Raw genomic sequence first — 15656 nt, 5'->3', positions numbered from 1 at the left:
TGTGTGAATTTGCTGAGCCAATGATTTAAACTGAAGTAGGTTTGAGTCAAATCTTCAAGATGTAAACACTGATTTCCGTTCAATGTAGTGAGTGGATTTTCTTAGAGTAAACTTTAAACATTGACCATGTGTTGGCTGTATGAGGGTGTGTACTTGGCAAAGGAAAGTGTATGTCCTAGAAGCAGTGCAGAACATTTTGCCTTTGCATGCTGTTCTACACAGAAATGTTGGGGGAAAGCCAGCATAGTGTCAAAGCCATAAGGACTGAAACCTCTTTTTTTTTTTTTTTTTTTTAGGTTTTGTTTTGGGTTTTGGGTTTTTTTGGTTGGTTTCCTCTCCTCTAAGGAAACAGAGAAACCTGCCATACATTTTGGTCACATAAACAGAAATACTTATTGATTTGTACTCCTCCCATCATCTGTTTTTACTAAGTATTGTAAAGTTTTCCTATAAGTTTGGAAAGGAGATAAATAATATGGTAAGTATTCAACTTATTTCAAGTATATTTTGGCAGGTTTTTAGTTATATAACTACTTTCAGGTTGTGTCATTTTCATATGAAGAATTTTGGAAAAAATGAAAACAACATTAATTCTTTAGCTATAGGCATATCTAGTGATGTTGAGCCTGACACTATGTTACTCTTATGAAAAATACAACCCGCATTATAAAAATGAGGTTTTGGTTCATATATATATCTACTTGAGTGAGGACATTGATAACAAATTTGTTATGTGTTAGCTAAGTGTAAATATAAACCAATAATAAAAGATATCGTTTAACAGATAAGTACTCATATCATAGAAATGGTTGCATAATCTTCATTTATTCCTATCATGCTGTCTTTAATTTATTATCACATACATTTATTTTCAGAAGACCCTGGATATTAAACATGCTGTCTGAATTTTTAAGAAATTAATTCAGTGAATGAACTGTGTGTTCAGATTGTTCAGCCTGTGTCCTCTGGCTTCCTATTCCATGAATAGGTAAAGAAATTAGAGAATGAAACAGTCGTCATGCATTCAATAAGGTTTTCTCATGGTAGTGTTACTATTTGGAAGATAGTAGCTTCCTTTGTAAATAACTTTGAGATACATTTTAATAAAATATTACACAATATTATACATATGACACTGGCAGCTTTTATGTTCTGAACCGAAAACATTTTCAGCATTCCATCAACAAGTGTATCTTCAGTGGTGGCATGTTCTGGCTGAATATTGAACTGCTACACCTTTAGTTTTACTTACTTGTTTTGAGAAACTACCAGTGTATGTGCACAGCATAGAGCAGGCCAGATGTGGTGCAGATGTGCAGACAGACCTGTTGCAGTCTTACTCATACTGCCTATAGGCTTACTTTGGAGTAAATTATCCCCACCTGAAGTGTCCCTGAGAGAAAATTAGCTGTGACAGTTCAAAAGAGAGCCCAGGAGCAAGCTGACATACAAGCAGTGTGAACAGTCGATGAACTGCAGAGTGAAGTGAAATGGAGTGCTAACTTGTTTGACAGCATGCATAGGTGACTTAGATCACATGTAGCTTATCAACTGTATCTATATGGCAGTGATGTCTGAGGAGACATACCCTGAAACACCATTCTCATATCTTGAGTTAACTCTGCAAAGATTCCTGCACTAAGATGTGCATACCATAACTAGTTATTTTTCTTTTATGTACACCTCCTCATTTTTTAAGTCATTGTGCTGTCAATATCTTTCACTTTGCATATATTTACTCAGCTTTTTATGTCCAAAATATTTTACTTTTCAATTTTCTATGCATGTCTGATACAACACAGAAAAATTAAATGACAATTTACTTCTACTGTAAGTTATTATTTCCAGAAGGAGGTTTTATTTTCAAAGGCCAATCTTTCTGTGATCTGTGATATAATAAATTTCAAAGCATCTCCGAATAATTTCTATTATTACTACTCTATTTTTAACCTTTTTTCCACAGATTTTGCTAAAAATCCTGCTTTTGTTAGTCATTAGAAGTTATTTTAGTTATTAGAAAATTGTGATTCTGCCTTTACTTTACCAAACTTCTATAAGAAATTTCATTTCAGTAAAAATATCTTCAGTCAGGAGTAGTCAATTTTACCAGTGTTCACACAGTATTATATAATTCATAGTTGTCTTTTAAGCAGCAACATTTTCCTCATTCACTTTGTAGGGATTACATAGAAAAAAAATATATTAACTTTCGGGAATATGCAAGTGTAAACCTTTTTTCTTTTTTTATTTCTTTAACCAAAAGAAATTCTACGTCTGTAACAAATTTAAGTCCAAAACACATTTCCTGTGTTTTGGAAGGGCCTGTCATTTCAAACTCTACTCTTTAAAAATACTGTTAGAAGAATATTGCTTAGCAGTAGAATATGAATTTTCACAGACTTGAGTAAAGTATTCATAGTCAGATTTGTGTTGCGCAATCAAAGTGGACTTTAATGCGGAATTTAAACTCCTACACTCAAAACAACACTTCAGAATGTCTGTATTAGCATTAGTTCATAATGGAGAAAGTCTCATTTTGAATTAATAACTTTGAGGTGATCCTCAATCTCTGGTAAGCTAGGAGGAATAAGGAGGGTTTTGACCAGAAGGGCAGGAAGGAGCCCAACCCCTAAATTTCCAAACTGCCCTCTTTCTAAATTTGGTGTTTAGTTCCATGACTCTGGTATGAAATGAACTGAAAATTCAGGTCACTGGCAAATTATTTTGTCTACTGTGTTACAGAAATTGCATGCTCTTGTTTAGACCAGGAAACTCCTGCATACATGGCTGAACAGCCTTGGTAGGAAATATGGGTCTGAGATATAGGCCTTAATATCTCTTGGTTAGTTGAACCCTTTTCTGGATTTCTATGTAATTTGCTGTGCAAAACAGGACAATTAGCCCCTATTTAAAAAGGCAAATTTTGTTCTGCTCACTAGGTTCTCTCAAGAGATGTCTACTCTGATTGAACAAGACACCTAACATCTTGAAAAAGGAATGTGAGTTCAAATGCAAAATTGTACTGTTTCTCTGTTAGATAACTTTAGATAGCTTTTTGTGCAGCCTCTGCTTAATTTTTTATTGTACAAAGGTGTTAAACCTTTTAAATAATTGTAATGTAGTTGGAAATTTCTTTTTATGTACTGGTACTCCTAAAACTGATGCTCATGGTCGACTATGGTTTTCTCATACATTCTATTTTTGGTGCCTTTTATGTAAAGAACTGCATTCAAGAATGAAATTATAACACCCTTCTACTGGAACATGGAAACACAGCCATCTGGCATGTATGTGTTTCATCATTTTGCCAATTTCTTTGCTACAGCCTATTTTTGTACTTGGGAGAACCTTCTTATATTTGGTCCTTTTGTCAGAGTGAAAAATTAATACTGAAAAGCATACAGTCTATGTTAAAAACATCTTCACAATCTAGACCCTGCTGAATGATTTGGTAAGGATTCCAAATTACCTATGCTCACAGATTATTATATAATGAAATTTTGAAGAATGGCTGAATTTGTTGTCACCTGCATGATTTCATCAATTTCCCAGTATATTTTTTCCACTGGATTTTTACAATGCAGAAAACTTGATGTCTCTAAGTGCGTTTACTCAGTATCTCTATAACTGTGTTTTTAAAGGAAACACAAAGAAGAAGCAATACAGTTGGGTTATGAAGAATCATACTATATAGCAATTGGATTTTGACAGATAGTCAAGGGTTATTCTTTCTTCTTCTCCAAGAGTGCAACTTCTTATGTTTTCTCTTTTCACTTTCATTTTCATGGAGTGAAAAGGTAATATGCAGTTTAAGATTCACTTTTGTGAAACACCACCATTCTACAGTACTTCTAAAAATATTTCTGGTTATTCTACTTGCATTTAATGAAGAAACTGTATTTTTAGGTGTTAATTTAGTGCTAGTTGAGGCCACAACTGAGTAGATGGAAACAGGAACTGGTCTTTTTAAGCATACCAAGGGGATATATGTGGTTCTAGGAAACCTTAATCCATTTTGTGCCACCCTGGCACAATGTTTGTGAGGATTGTTATTGGCAACTACCAACAAGAAGTTGAAGTCTTATTTTTCACTCTTAATTTGATTCACCATCTCTAGGCAGATGAAGATGATCCTATTCATCTTCCATCTTTGCATCCTAGAATGGGAAGGAGTTAAAGAATGTGCAACATCCACTTAATTTTGCATATTCTTGTATTCCTTTAAGTCTCCCTTACTACAGTGCATAGGCATCTCACTGAACTAAAAAAATCTAGCTCTTATATAGGACCTTTTCAAAAAATCTCTAATTTTCAAAAGTAAGAAAGGCAAGGCAAGCTTAGGTCAGAAACTCTTCAGAAGAGAAAAAGGTACCAGCCTCTGAACTATTGCTCATAAATTTGCTCCGGTCCACATTTTTAGTACATTTTCAGTACTTCATACTTTGTGACTGTGGTCACATGAACTATTATCTTTCTTCTACTCTGAAACTTTATTGTTAGAATTGACCATCTTTTCTGCACGTGAATTCAGAGAATTATGACACAGAGGTATAATAAGGGATGTTTGCATCTACCATTCCCTAGACAGGGAACAGATATCTGCTTCTCACTGCAAATAAAGCACTATAACCTTGAAAAGCAAGTAGTGGAAAAGAATTCTGAGAAATTCCAAAACACAGTGTCAAAAACCCCTGGTGTGTGAAAGCTCATTTGTATCATATCTGCATTCTCTGAATGCTTAACTTCCTTTGTCCATTAATAATGTGAGGGGCTTGGAAGGCTATTTAGCTACCACCCCCTTGTCATTTATGCCAATATTTGGGAATTAAACCAAAGAATTAGCTATAACATAGATTACAGTCAAAAGAGTCTATGCAGAAAGCAGCAGTCAGACTAATAGAAAATTAGTAAATTCTCTTGTATGTCAGGGTTTGGAAGAGAAATGATAACACCCATTATAGAAAGTAAGTAGTTTTTGAGACCCAAAAAAGAGTTTTTAAAAGATAAGAGGCTAGAGTTGATAAGGCTTTTTGGAACACATACCTATTCCTTTTGCCTTCAGTATTGTGCAACTCTGGTAATTTTAGCAACATCTTATTGTCTCTGTAATTAGGAGTATATACATATTTTCATTACAAGCAACATTTGCCAGACATAAAGGCTTTCACTATTTCAAACTATGCAAGAGGTTTTTAAAGATGTAGTAGCTAACATCAGTGCTTAACCTCTTGATCATCCTACAAAATCCATGAAGACATTCAGGTCTGAATTGGAAATATATGCTGAAATACCTCACTGAATTGTCATGAATCATCACTGAAAAAAGTCAAGGTACTGGGGACAACAAGAAAAAAAAATTTTTAGCACCAGAATAGAACGCTCAATTTTGTTTTCATTTATCCTCTTCTCTGTTGAAGATTTTGTGTTCTGTATATACCTACTGCTAAAATAATTTCAGTATCAATTCTATAACACCATAATAGATCACCAGCTGGTCAGTCTTAATGCCTTTGAGACAAACCAGCTCAGCATGTCTGGCAAGTTATTTAAATTACATGTCATCAGAAACTCTATAAGGATAAGTGAAACTGCCATTTTCTGATACCAATGGCAGCAGGTAAGCCTCTTGAGATTGTTTGAAAGATTTGTCAAAAATGTGCTTCCTCAAACAGTGAAAAATAATCCTTCACAGAAATTCCATAGGTGAACTAAATAAAAGCAGCATTTTGCTTGTAGTTTACTGTGTTATGTAAGACATTCTTACATCTCTAACAATAGCAGCAATTATTGTATTAGTATTAAAACATAAAAACTCTCATATTGGGTCAATCACATATTTAACACAGTGTTTATTTCCACTCCCATGCCACCCTTTCCTCCTTTTTTCCCCTTCTCCTTTTTCTTCTTTTTTCTTCTGCTGGCAGCTTGATCACATATATCGATATAACTGTAAAAGTTACAATGTTCTTCAGCAAATTATTGTGGCTTTTAGTTTCTCTCTTTTGTTAATATTTCATAATTGCTCTTACTAAATCAATAAACTTAAGCCTAAAGAGGTAATCATAATATCTGGAACCACTGTATTAAATAACCAGGATGCTGTTTTACTAACAATAAGACTTTGATTAGCTGTAAGGATTACTGTACCATACTTCTGTTTTCAGTTTTCAAAATACTGTTTTTCATGTACTTTTGTGTTTGCTTGTAAGCAAGACACATACTGCACTTTCCAATCAAGAGAATTAAGGAAAATCAAAGAAATGCCCACCTTAGTGTGGTTAAAAAATACTACACTTATCACCCACTGCATTTCTGATTGACAGTTCTTGAGACTAAGATTGACAACATGTAGGATGTAATGAGTGGGAAGACGACTGGAGTGTTCAGCTTATAAAAGAGAGGTCTGCCTTCACAATAGCACTAGAAGTTGTTACAGTCATCTGTTACTGCATTTGAAGAAGATTATGATAAACTGTGTCTCTGGAAAAAATCCCCAAATGATGTAAATCCTTACTTTTTAAAATCATGGATCGTATTTATGGATCCACACATTCACCAAATTGCTTTTTCAGGACAGTGCTGTACTAATAGTATTTTTCTTAAGAAGTTAATAGACAAAGAACAGGGGAAAAAGAGATAGTAATGGCCATTGAATGGCCAGTCACTTGAGACTATGCTTACAGTACTAAGTAAAAAACATTGAACGAGTGAGCTCATTTCCATGATGGTTAGATAGCCAGCCTCGTTCAGCTTTACCACTTGCTTTTGTGTTTTAGCTAGACTCTTAAGGCCGTGAGAGATAGCCTTTAATTTACAGGTCTGGGGGTCTGTTTGCCTAACTAATGTGAAAACTATGTTGCACTTCCTAGAATAGCAGTTTATATTAGGAAACTTAGAGGATCAGGTATTGGAAGTTTTGAGGTGTGACGTGTGGATCTGTGCAACTGAGTGATTAGTCTGTGAGGATGATGTTGAGGACTGTGTAGAATATATGGAGGGAAAACTGGTGGAAAACTGACAGATTTTTATCTGCATAGACTTCTGGGATCAGTTCATGAAGCAAAATGTCTCCAAAAGCCTAAGCAGGCTTTTTCTTGAAGAGAGATATTTGGAGCACTTTAAAGCATAAATAGGGAAAGAATTACCAGTTATGCAGGTGTAGATGATCAGAGGTCTAGTGCTTAAGCAACCTCCCTCTTTTATTTATTAGGACAGATGGAACTGTAGATACCAGGAGTCAAGAGAGGGTTCTTTCCCCATTGTGCAAAGATTAAATTAGAATTGATTCATAGGCTAACAATGATAATGCACAATCCTAAAAAAAGTCACATCATGACTCAAAGACAGAGTTCTGTGTTCTCACACTTCTTTCCCACTCTCTTTTTCAGGTAGAGAAATATGCCAGAATGTATCAGGCTTATATTTAGAGCAGATTACTTTGTGCAACTCCTATGTATTGAAGACCTCTATACCATTTATGGTCAATTTTCTAGTTGACCATCCTCTATCCAACTGTAAAGAATGTGAGTCAATGGTTCTACAGAAACTCCTTGCTTCTAATCTTGATAGCAGTTATAGAGGCAGCAAATGTAGGCAGTATGAATGCTGAACAGCCACATAATTCCTGGTGTAGGCACAAAGCCAGGATCACAATCTGGCTCTTCAAGACTTGACACATTCACAGAACACTGTAATACAGTATTGTTTATTTATAGAAATTTGGACATGTTTGAACTTTCCTACTTTTATATCAGAGGATAAAATCTGAAGATATCTTCTATGATCTGTAAGATGTGTATCTTTCTGCAAACTCTGATAGTAATTAGAGAGTACAAATTACTCTAGACCTTTCAGATTCCTTTGCTATAATACTGTCATTTTTTCCTATGTATTTTTCTGGTTCTCAGCACTAAAGGAAACTCATTTGGTTATTACCTCAAGATTCTTTCTCTATTTCTTTTTATTATACAGAACCAATATGTCCCTAAATTTAAAGGTAACACAGCAAGTGGGGTGAAATCAGACAGACGGTATAGTAAAAAAAAAACCCTTCTAGAATAGCATTTGTGCTCATTTTGGTGTGAAATTAGTTGTTGGGAGTTCAAGGATGAATTTCCCATACATAACAGAAATTTAATTGGAACAATTTTCCTGGAACATTTTAGAATCTTAAAACATGGTGTACCCCAAGTTGTGGGAGTAATTACTGCACATTATGTAAGATTGGATTGTGATGTCTTAGTGTTGCACAGGACTTTAAAAGCTATATTTTGCACATGAATATTGTTTTTTAAAATATGGTGAAATAGCCATTTGAAAAGATTTTGAGGAAAACCTGCATGCATGTGCATCCTGGAAAAGTTTGTAGGCAGTATGTTCTGTTTCCACTTGTTAACAAGAATCAAATATATTTATTAAACAAGCTTACTATTGTTCATTACTGAAATAAACATGCTGGGTTAAGAAACATGGCTCTATATCCTGTATCTGTCTTGTTTGACTTAGATTAAATTTGACAAGATGTTCAGGCATTTGGACAAGCAGACAACAGAGAGAAGAAGGACATGAGCTGAGATTGACTGTCCTTTTGTCACCATTCTCAAGAGGAGGCATTGTAATGTTTAGCGGAATCACAGCAGAAAGGACGATTCTACCTGCAAGGCAGCAGCTAGCAATTAATATTTGCAATACCACAGTATAACTTTAATGGGGATAAGTGACTTTGAAACTTTCCCACCTTGCTATTTTGAGTGCAGCAGTAGAAACAGGGTGCAGGGAAGGAACTCTGCACATCTTTTACTGCCTAACCAGCAATTCAGGGAAAGGTGTTTCAGTGCTTATTTATCTCTGAAGAAAGGCTTTTGTGCAAAAAACCCTTTCTTTTTCTTTGCCAACTTTATCAGTTTGTCTAATGAACAAAATTACTTTTCTCCATTATTTTTGCCCTCTTGTTTCTCTACTTTTAGATACTACAGAGACCAGAGGAAGAAAGGGGAGAAAGGTTATCTCCTTTGTTTGCTTTTCTTTATTCATGCAGGTAAGTAGCACATAACCTCAGTTTATTACAAGTGTTCTCAGCTATTTCCATAAATCCTTCTTCTGAAGTATGAAAGATATATTTATACCTTTTTATTATAACAGATGTTAACAAAGAGATGTAATGTCTAAATACTAAAGTCACAACTCACAGAAAAATCACACCCTTAAATTCAAGCCAGTTCGCTTTATTGTGTGCCTATGCAGGAAACAAGGGAACACATGTAACCATTTTCCTCTAAGCAGACTACTTATCTCACTCACTTGCCTAAGAGCAGGCAGACACAGAGAGATATTCTTATTAGCACAAAGCAAAACAAGCTGTAAAGCAGAAGTTAGGAAGAAGCTGATCGTATTGGAGTCATGATCCCATTTCTCCTTTGGAATGGGGCTGTGTACACACAAGTTGGATTTTAAACTTGTATTCTAATCCTAAATTTATTACAAAACCCTGTAATTTACAGACTGCATCCAAAACAATCTCCTAAGAAGGTATTATATTGACTTTTGGACATCTTTACATATTGGGGGGTGGGGACATTTGTCAGGTATTTGCTAAAAAGTAATGAAGATTTATGCCTTAGCTGAGAATGGTCTGGATTCCATAATTTTTCATTTTCTGACATTTTAGTATTTGGGAATTTTTAAACAGGTGAATAATTTTTGCAAGGGAAGAATGCTATTGATAATCAAGAGTTGGATAAGGTGAACCCTGCATTGATTTTAACAGAGTTTATGCTTAAGGAATATTAGGATATGCATGTGCTTGGTGGTTTTAGAGAATGTGTCCATTTATCAGTGCAGTAACCCCTCAGAAACACTCAAAACTGGTGTAAAGTTGTGGCAATTTTAAAATTATTACTTGGGTATATATTGAATAAGACTGCTATTTGGTAGGTATAATAATGTATTAAATTTTTGTAATTCATGCTGTTACCTAACTCATTGAAATATAAGTGATTGAGAACTATGTCCCATAAGACAATTTTCCATTGTCTTATGCATTAGTGATATTTTTTAATCAAATGAAAGATGAAACAATTAAAAAAATTCAGTTACAGTACAGCCATAAGCTGATGAAAAAGTGGCTACTCAAAATTCATTTAAATAAGCATAAAATTATTCTCCATTTTTCCTAGGGTTGCATTATTCCTTCTTTCATTCTGTCTTTTGTGTGCCCAACTTTTCATTGCATGGTATGATTTAGATATACTTGATCTGAAAGATAACCTAATCTCGTGCTTCAAATTACTTCCTTGGTTCTAAAAATATTTTTGAAACAAATCAGTGAATTTCAGAATGATATTGGTTCTGCTGAAATCTTATCAAGGAGACCTGAAGTCCTACCTAATTTCTAAACAACTGTTCCATACATCTGTATCCTTTTATAACCTTGCCTAAATTTATAGGCATCTAAAGGATTAGTTAACATCTTGACTGCTTTCACACATTTTAAAAGTATTTATTTTGGGGACATAATTGTCTGTTTCATACTTATGTCTCTTCTTGAGACTTTTTTTTTTTTTTGCTCTACAGCAAAGCAAGCACACAGATCTACCAGGGCATTCTGAATAAAAAGCCATCATTCTGATCTTTTAGTTTGTAGTCCTATTCAGCTACTCCAAAATCACTGGCTGCTTGTAGCACTTGTAAGAGAAATCTGAGAGTTTCCTTTTTACATTTTAATCAGAGACAGAAAAAAATTACTGTCTTCTAAGTTCTGGAGAGCCACCTTAGTGTTTCTACTGAATGGTAAAAACATGTTATTGAAAGAAACAGAGGCAATTTGACTCTAAGTAAATAATTCCTTTTTTTTTTTTTTCCCCTCATTGGTGACATAATATAATACAAATATGTATTAGAATTGATAGTATACAGGATTCATTTTTTTCATTTTTAATCCTTTGCAGTCAAGAATCCAGCTCCCTCTTTAAGTGTCAGGCTTCTTGCTGTTTCAGCCTTTTCAGTATTCTCTTAAGACACAAGTTTAATTCTTTGCAGTTGAAGCAGACACAGAACCCACCTTTCCAAATTCCTAAGGTGCTCTAAATATAAAATATTAAGCAAAAAGTAAAAAAGAACTCCTACATCTCCTTTGAAAGATTCACCACTACCTATCCATCTTAGGAGAAGCAGAGACAGATTAGGTCCTGAGCAGAAAGAATTGCATAATGGAAAAAACCCCACAACATTGAGGATTTTTGAACTTAATATGGGTGTGATAGGAATTTTCAGCAATGCAACCCCTCATTTTTTGATGAACTAGGGACTTTAAGCCCTGTTTTTCTGAGAACTGAATTTTTCCTCACCTCTCCCACAGACACAGCCACCTAGAATTTAGATGTGTCAGTTTAAAACAGTCATCCTGGTCTCCAACCTCTTTTTAAATTTTCTTTGTTCTTACTTTATTTCCTTTAGAATGTAATTTAAGCTTGAACTTTGAGAACAATGATCATTTCAACTTTCATTGCTACAGGGTAAAGCCCTTAATGATAGCATAACAATTCATTTCCTAATTTTCTTTAAAATGGTAGGAAATATTTCAACATTTTGCAAGTATTCTGCAACACCAGACACTTTTCTGATGTTAATATGCTTTTCTTAAGACAAAGAGTAGTAAGTGCAGCTGTCTTTCCTTTGAAAATCAAACCCAACTCTTATCTAGAAGAAGGAAAAAGCAGCATTTTCTAAAACTTATCTGTATCCATACTTAAAATACCTCAAAGATTAGTGAAAAACACTTAGCCTTTTGAAAAAAACACACCACATATGCTATTTAAGTGCATTTTAATAGACAAAAGTACCATTGACTAGATCAAATGTTGGTAAAAGCTCCATGAAATTCGAATCATTTTTTCCCCTCAGCAGTGAGTATTTCACTCAGTACTAATCTGTAGAGTGCAAAAGAAAATTGCCCCAACATTTCTCGTTATCAGTTCTCCATGGAATGGGAAAGAAAAAGGATGTAATTTGTGCCATTATTTGCTTTTTAGCATAAGGAAAAAAATCACAGTCTCAGTTAAAGCTGAAGTCTGAGCTTTCCTTCTCTGTTTTATATCCTCTAGTGACTTTTTGCTATTATACTTCATGTATAAGTGTAAAGGAGCATCTTATATTCAGGTACACCACCTACACAGATGGTATACATACACAGAACAATTTCATAGGGAATTGACTTTATTTTTTCCTTTGTTTTTCTTCTTTAAATATTAATAAGTTCATCTTTTATAAATAGAGTACAAACTCCTCTCTAAGTATTGAAAAGGATTACATTTACTGTCTAAAGGTATAGACTTTCAAAATAAGTATGTCCCTTGAACCAGTTATAGATGGCTGTTTTCTTCAAAGTAACTGGCTACCTTTTTTGTTTGTTATGAATAAATTGGTTTCAATAAATTGTACATTTGTCTTGTTTTCTGCTGTTCCAGCCTTGACAACCCTGGGCAATTTCTTTCTTCCTTGAGTCATCTTAAAACTCAATGGGACCTTTATTTGTGGCTTGAGTTTAGGAACTTGAATCATATGCTAACGTGCCTTTAGTGTGCAAAAGCTCACTGTTGGACTTTTTAAAAAGACAGAAAGAAATTTGTTGTGTTCAATAGGTTTTCAGTAGTCTTTGAAGATAGCACCTTGTTTATCTGATTCTGTGCATGAAAAGCTGTCCAAAAGAAGTGAATATTACCTGAGCAGTATTCTTCATAATCTTAAATCAAGAAATAATAGCACATTTCTTTATATATGGCAGAACAGACAATTGAATGGCACTGTCTGATTCTACTGTGATGTTATCATTTTTTAGGTCATTATCTTCAGCAAGAGCTTTGCTGTTTTATCAGCTGCAATTTAAAATAGAGGTGCTTCTAATGTTCTTTCAAAGGCTTAGCTGATAATATCAAGTAAAGTGAATTTGGGGTTTAGTACAAATAATTCTTGTTACCTGAACAATCATTCTTTAAGAGATGCAAATCAAAATGAGAGCTAGAAATGATGTTCGCAATGTACCAAAGTTCAGTTTAACAGTAATGTTACTCCAGGATAAAACTGATATTTTTCTGTTAGCACCAAAGCAGTTTAACTGATGGTACCATTAATAACATATGAAAACATGACACTGACTAGAGAAGAAGAAAGATGCTAATTCAGGGAGCCACATTTGCTTTGAATGCAAAAAACAAACAAACAAACAAAAGAGTGTTGTGCCTACAGTACAAAGCAACTGTATGTGTGGCTAATGTGTTTGGCAGCACTTCATAGCCTTCATGGGAATATCTTGACCAGGTGAACTATATTCATGTTGACCAGTCCTATATTCATACTACCATCATTCAGCAGGGCAGCTCTTACTCTTTTCAACTCCAAAAGATATTGCACTGTGTGGTACTGTCTGATTCTTTCTACTTCATAAAGACAAACTATTTGCAACATCCCTCATGCTTTGGAGTTAAGTGATCATCTATGGGTCATTTCCACATTTTTGTCTAAACGGAAGGTGTCAGACACCACATCATTTGTTCTCCACTGAAGAAATATAATGTAGGTTAGCTCATAAGTTTTTACCTTAAGATATCTCATGTTCTATATTATAAACAAAGTTGCATGATTTCAAGATAGAACATACCAAAAGTAAAGAAAAAAAGCAGATATTTCTTTAAACTACTGGAATTATACCTTTTGTCTTTGACATGGTGTCATAGTTCCGATTTTAGCAAGGAATTTTTCTTTCCCTTCCCCCCCTGCTGTGTGTGCCCTGTGTATAGGTCATCAGGTAGCTATCAGGTGAACAAAAGAATCAGTCGGTCCACTAATGGCCGAGATATTAAGTCTCCTAGGAAACAGGCAGATGAAGGAGCTAAAGTCTATTTTTTTCTCTCATCTCTGGGGCAATGGGGGAGCAGGAATTTTGGTGGGCTGAGGGTATGGCTGGCACGCTGGTCAGGAGGAGAGGCTGGTGTGCCGGTGGGGTCGGGACCTGCTACGAGCTGCAGACGCTGCCTGGTTCTTTTTTTTTTCCTGTCGGAGGGGAGTTTGCTGCCGCTCTCTGCTCAGCTGTTGCTGGCTGCAGGCCCTGCTTAAAGCGAACTCTAACCAGTTGAAGATCGTGAGTTTTCTTCCATTGGGAGAACTTTCTGTTTGATTACTGGGGTTTTTTTCCTTCCTTTCCCTTCCCCCCACTCCCTCTCTCCTGTCCCAATGTGGGAAGGGAAGGGGAACCAAGGGGTGTTTTTGTTGTTGTTTTGTTGGTTTTTTTCTCTCCGACATACCCTGGAAGGTCTTGTTTTTTCCCCCATCCCATGTGGCGGCAACCAGGGATCCAACAGCGTCGCCTGGTGACAGGCACTGGACATTACAAGTTCTGCACCTCCAGTGATCCAACAGCGCCACCTGGGGGCTACCATAGGACACTACAAGTTCTTCATCTCCAGTAACCCAACAGCACCACCTGGTGAATGGTACAGGACATTACAAGTTTTGCATCTCTAGTGACCCAACAGCGCCTTCTATTGACTGTGGTTGGAATTGCACCAAGGGGAGCAAAAATGGAACTGTTTACTCTTTCTTTTGCTGGTTTATCGGTTTGTTCTTGAAGGGGATTATTGGTGGGTATAGGAGTATTGCTTGGTTGTTTTACTTGGTTTTTTTCCGTGTTTCTGTTAATACACACATACCTTTTAATAAAGGGCTGTTATTTTCCCTTTTCCATAATTTGTTTTCCTGCAATCGGAGCCTCTTAATTTTGGATTTATAATTGCTTAGAAAAAGAAGTTTGGGTCTTTTCTCCTAACTCATCCTCAGCAAAAGACCCTTGTCTCATTTAAACTGGGACACATGGTATTGCTTTAATTGTCCTGGAAAAATAATTTAAACTATTTTTTTTAAGTTAGCTCTAAAATGTGTGTAATGAAGTGGTCTGGGAGTGGGCAAAAGGCTAGGAGAGTTAAAAATAGTGGCAGTTGACCCCAGCTGACCAAAGGAATATTGCATGACATACGACGTTGTGCTCAGCAATAAAATTGACGTGTGGGGAGAGTAGTTTTTTGAAGATAGCTACTACCTGGAGACAGTTTAGGCATTGACCAGCTGATGAGAGGTAGTAAGTGCCTGACTTTACACCGCTTGTTTGTTTGTCTTTCTTTTTTTCACTTATTAAATTGTCCTTATCATGATCCATGAGGTTTTTGTCATTTTTTTTTCCCCTTCTGATTCTCTCCCCTATCCTGCTGGGGTTGAAGAGTGAGTGGGCAACTGTGTGTGGGTTTTGCCAGGGTCAACCCACTGTGAATTCTCAGTCAGTTCCTGTCTCCACTTCCAGTAATAATTCTGTAAGACTTTGTAGGAGTCTAATGTCTTCTCCAGGCCAAATCCCTCATGTATTTGAATCAAATAATTTATTTTTATCAGTGATGTGGATAGTACAGGAGAAGTAGATTCTCATCTTTTAATTCAAGTACTGGGGCTTAATCCAGAGTAGCTGAGAGCAGGAAAAATCCCTCTATTCTCTCCTACCTCTGAGCTGGATGTTCATTTCCTGCATATTTTGGTGTACGCACAGTCTGATCACACTTGGGGCTCTGATAAGAGCATATTTATTGAGGAGAAAAATAGTCAGAAACTTATTAGGT

The 15656-nt window shown here is 35.6% G+C and overlaps 1 long non-coding RNA gene across 9 annotated transcripts in view; it reads left to right on the top strand.

The window, feature by feature from the left end:
- LOC126652103 (uncharacterized) overlaps window positions 1-15200 on the top strand; it is a 34220-nt gene extending 19020 nt beyond the window's left edge. For 7 of the 9 annotated variants that reach the window (XR_007631883.1, XR_007631881.1, XR_007631882.1 and 4 more), the window contains one exon: window positions 2940-15200. This is a non-coding gene — a long non-coding RNA (uncharacterized LOC126652103). The remainder of the gene's footprint in view (window positions 1-2939) is intronic. The other 2 variants (XR_007631877.1, XR_007631878.1) reach the window with 2 other exon arrangements.
- The last annotated feature ends 456 nt before the right edge of the window (window positions 15201-15656 follow it).

This window comes from Myiozetetes cayanensis, unplaced genomic scaffold, assembly GCF_022539395.1.
Source record: "Myiozetetes cayanensis isolate MyiCay16 unplaced genomic scaffold, myiCay2020 scf7, whole genome shotgun sequence".
Taxonomy (NCBI): Eukaryota; Metazoa; Chordata; class Aves; order Passeriformes; family Tyrannidae; genus Myiozetetes; species Myiozetetes cayanensis.
The sequence above is the reverse complement of the archived record's forward strand: the minus strand, read 5'-3'. Positions and strand labels throughout refer to the sequence as shown.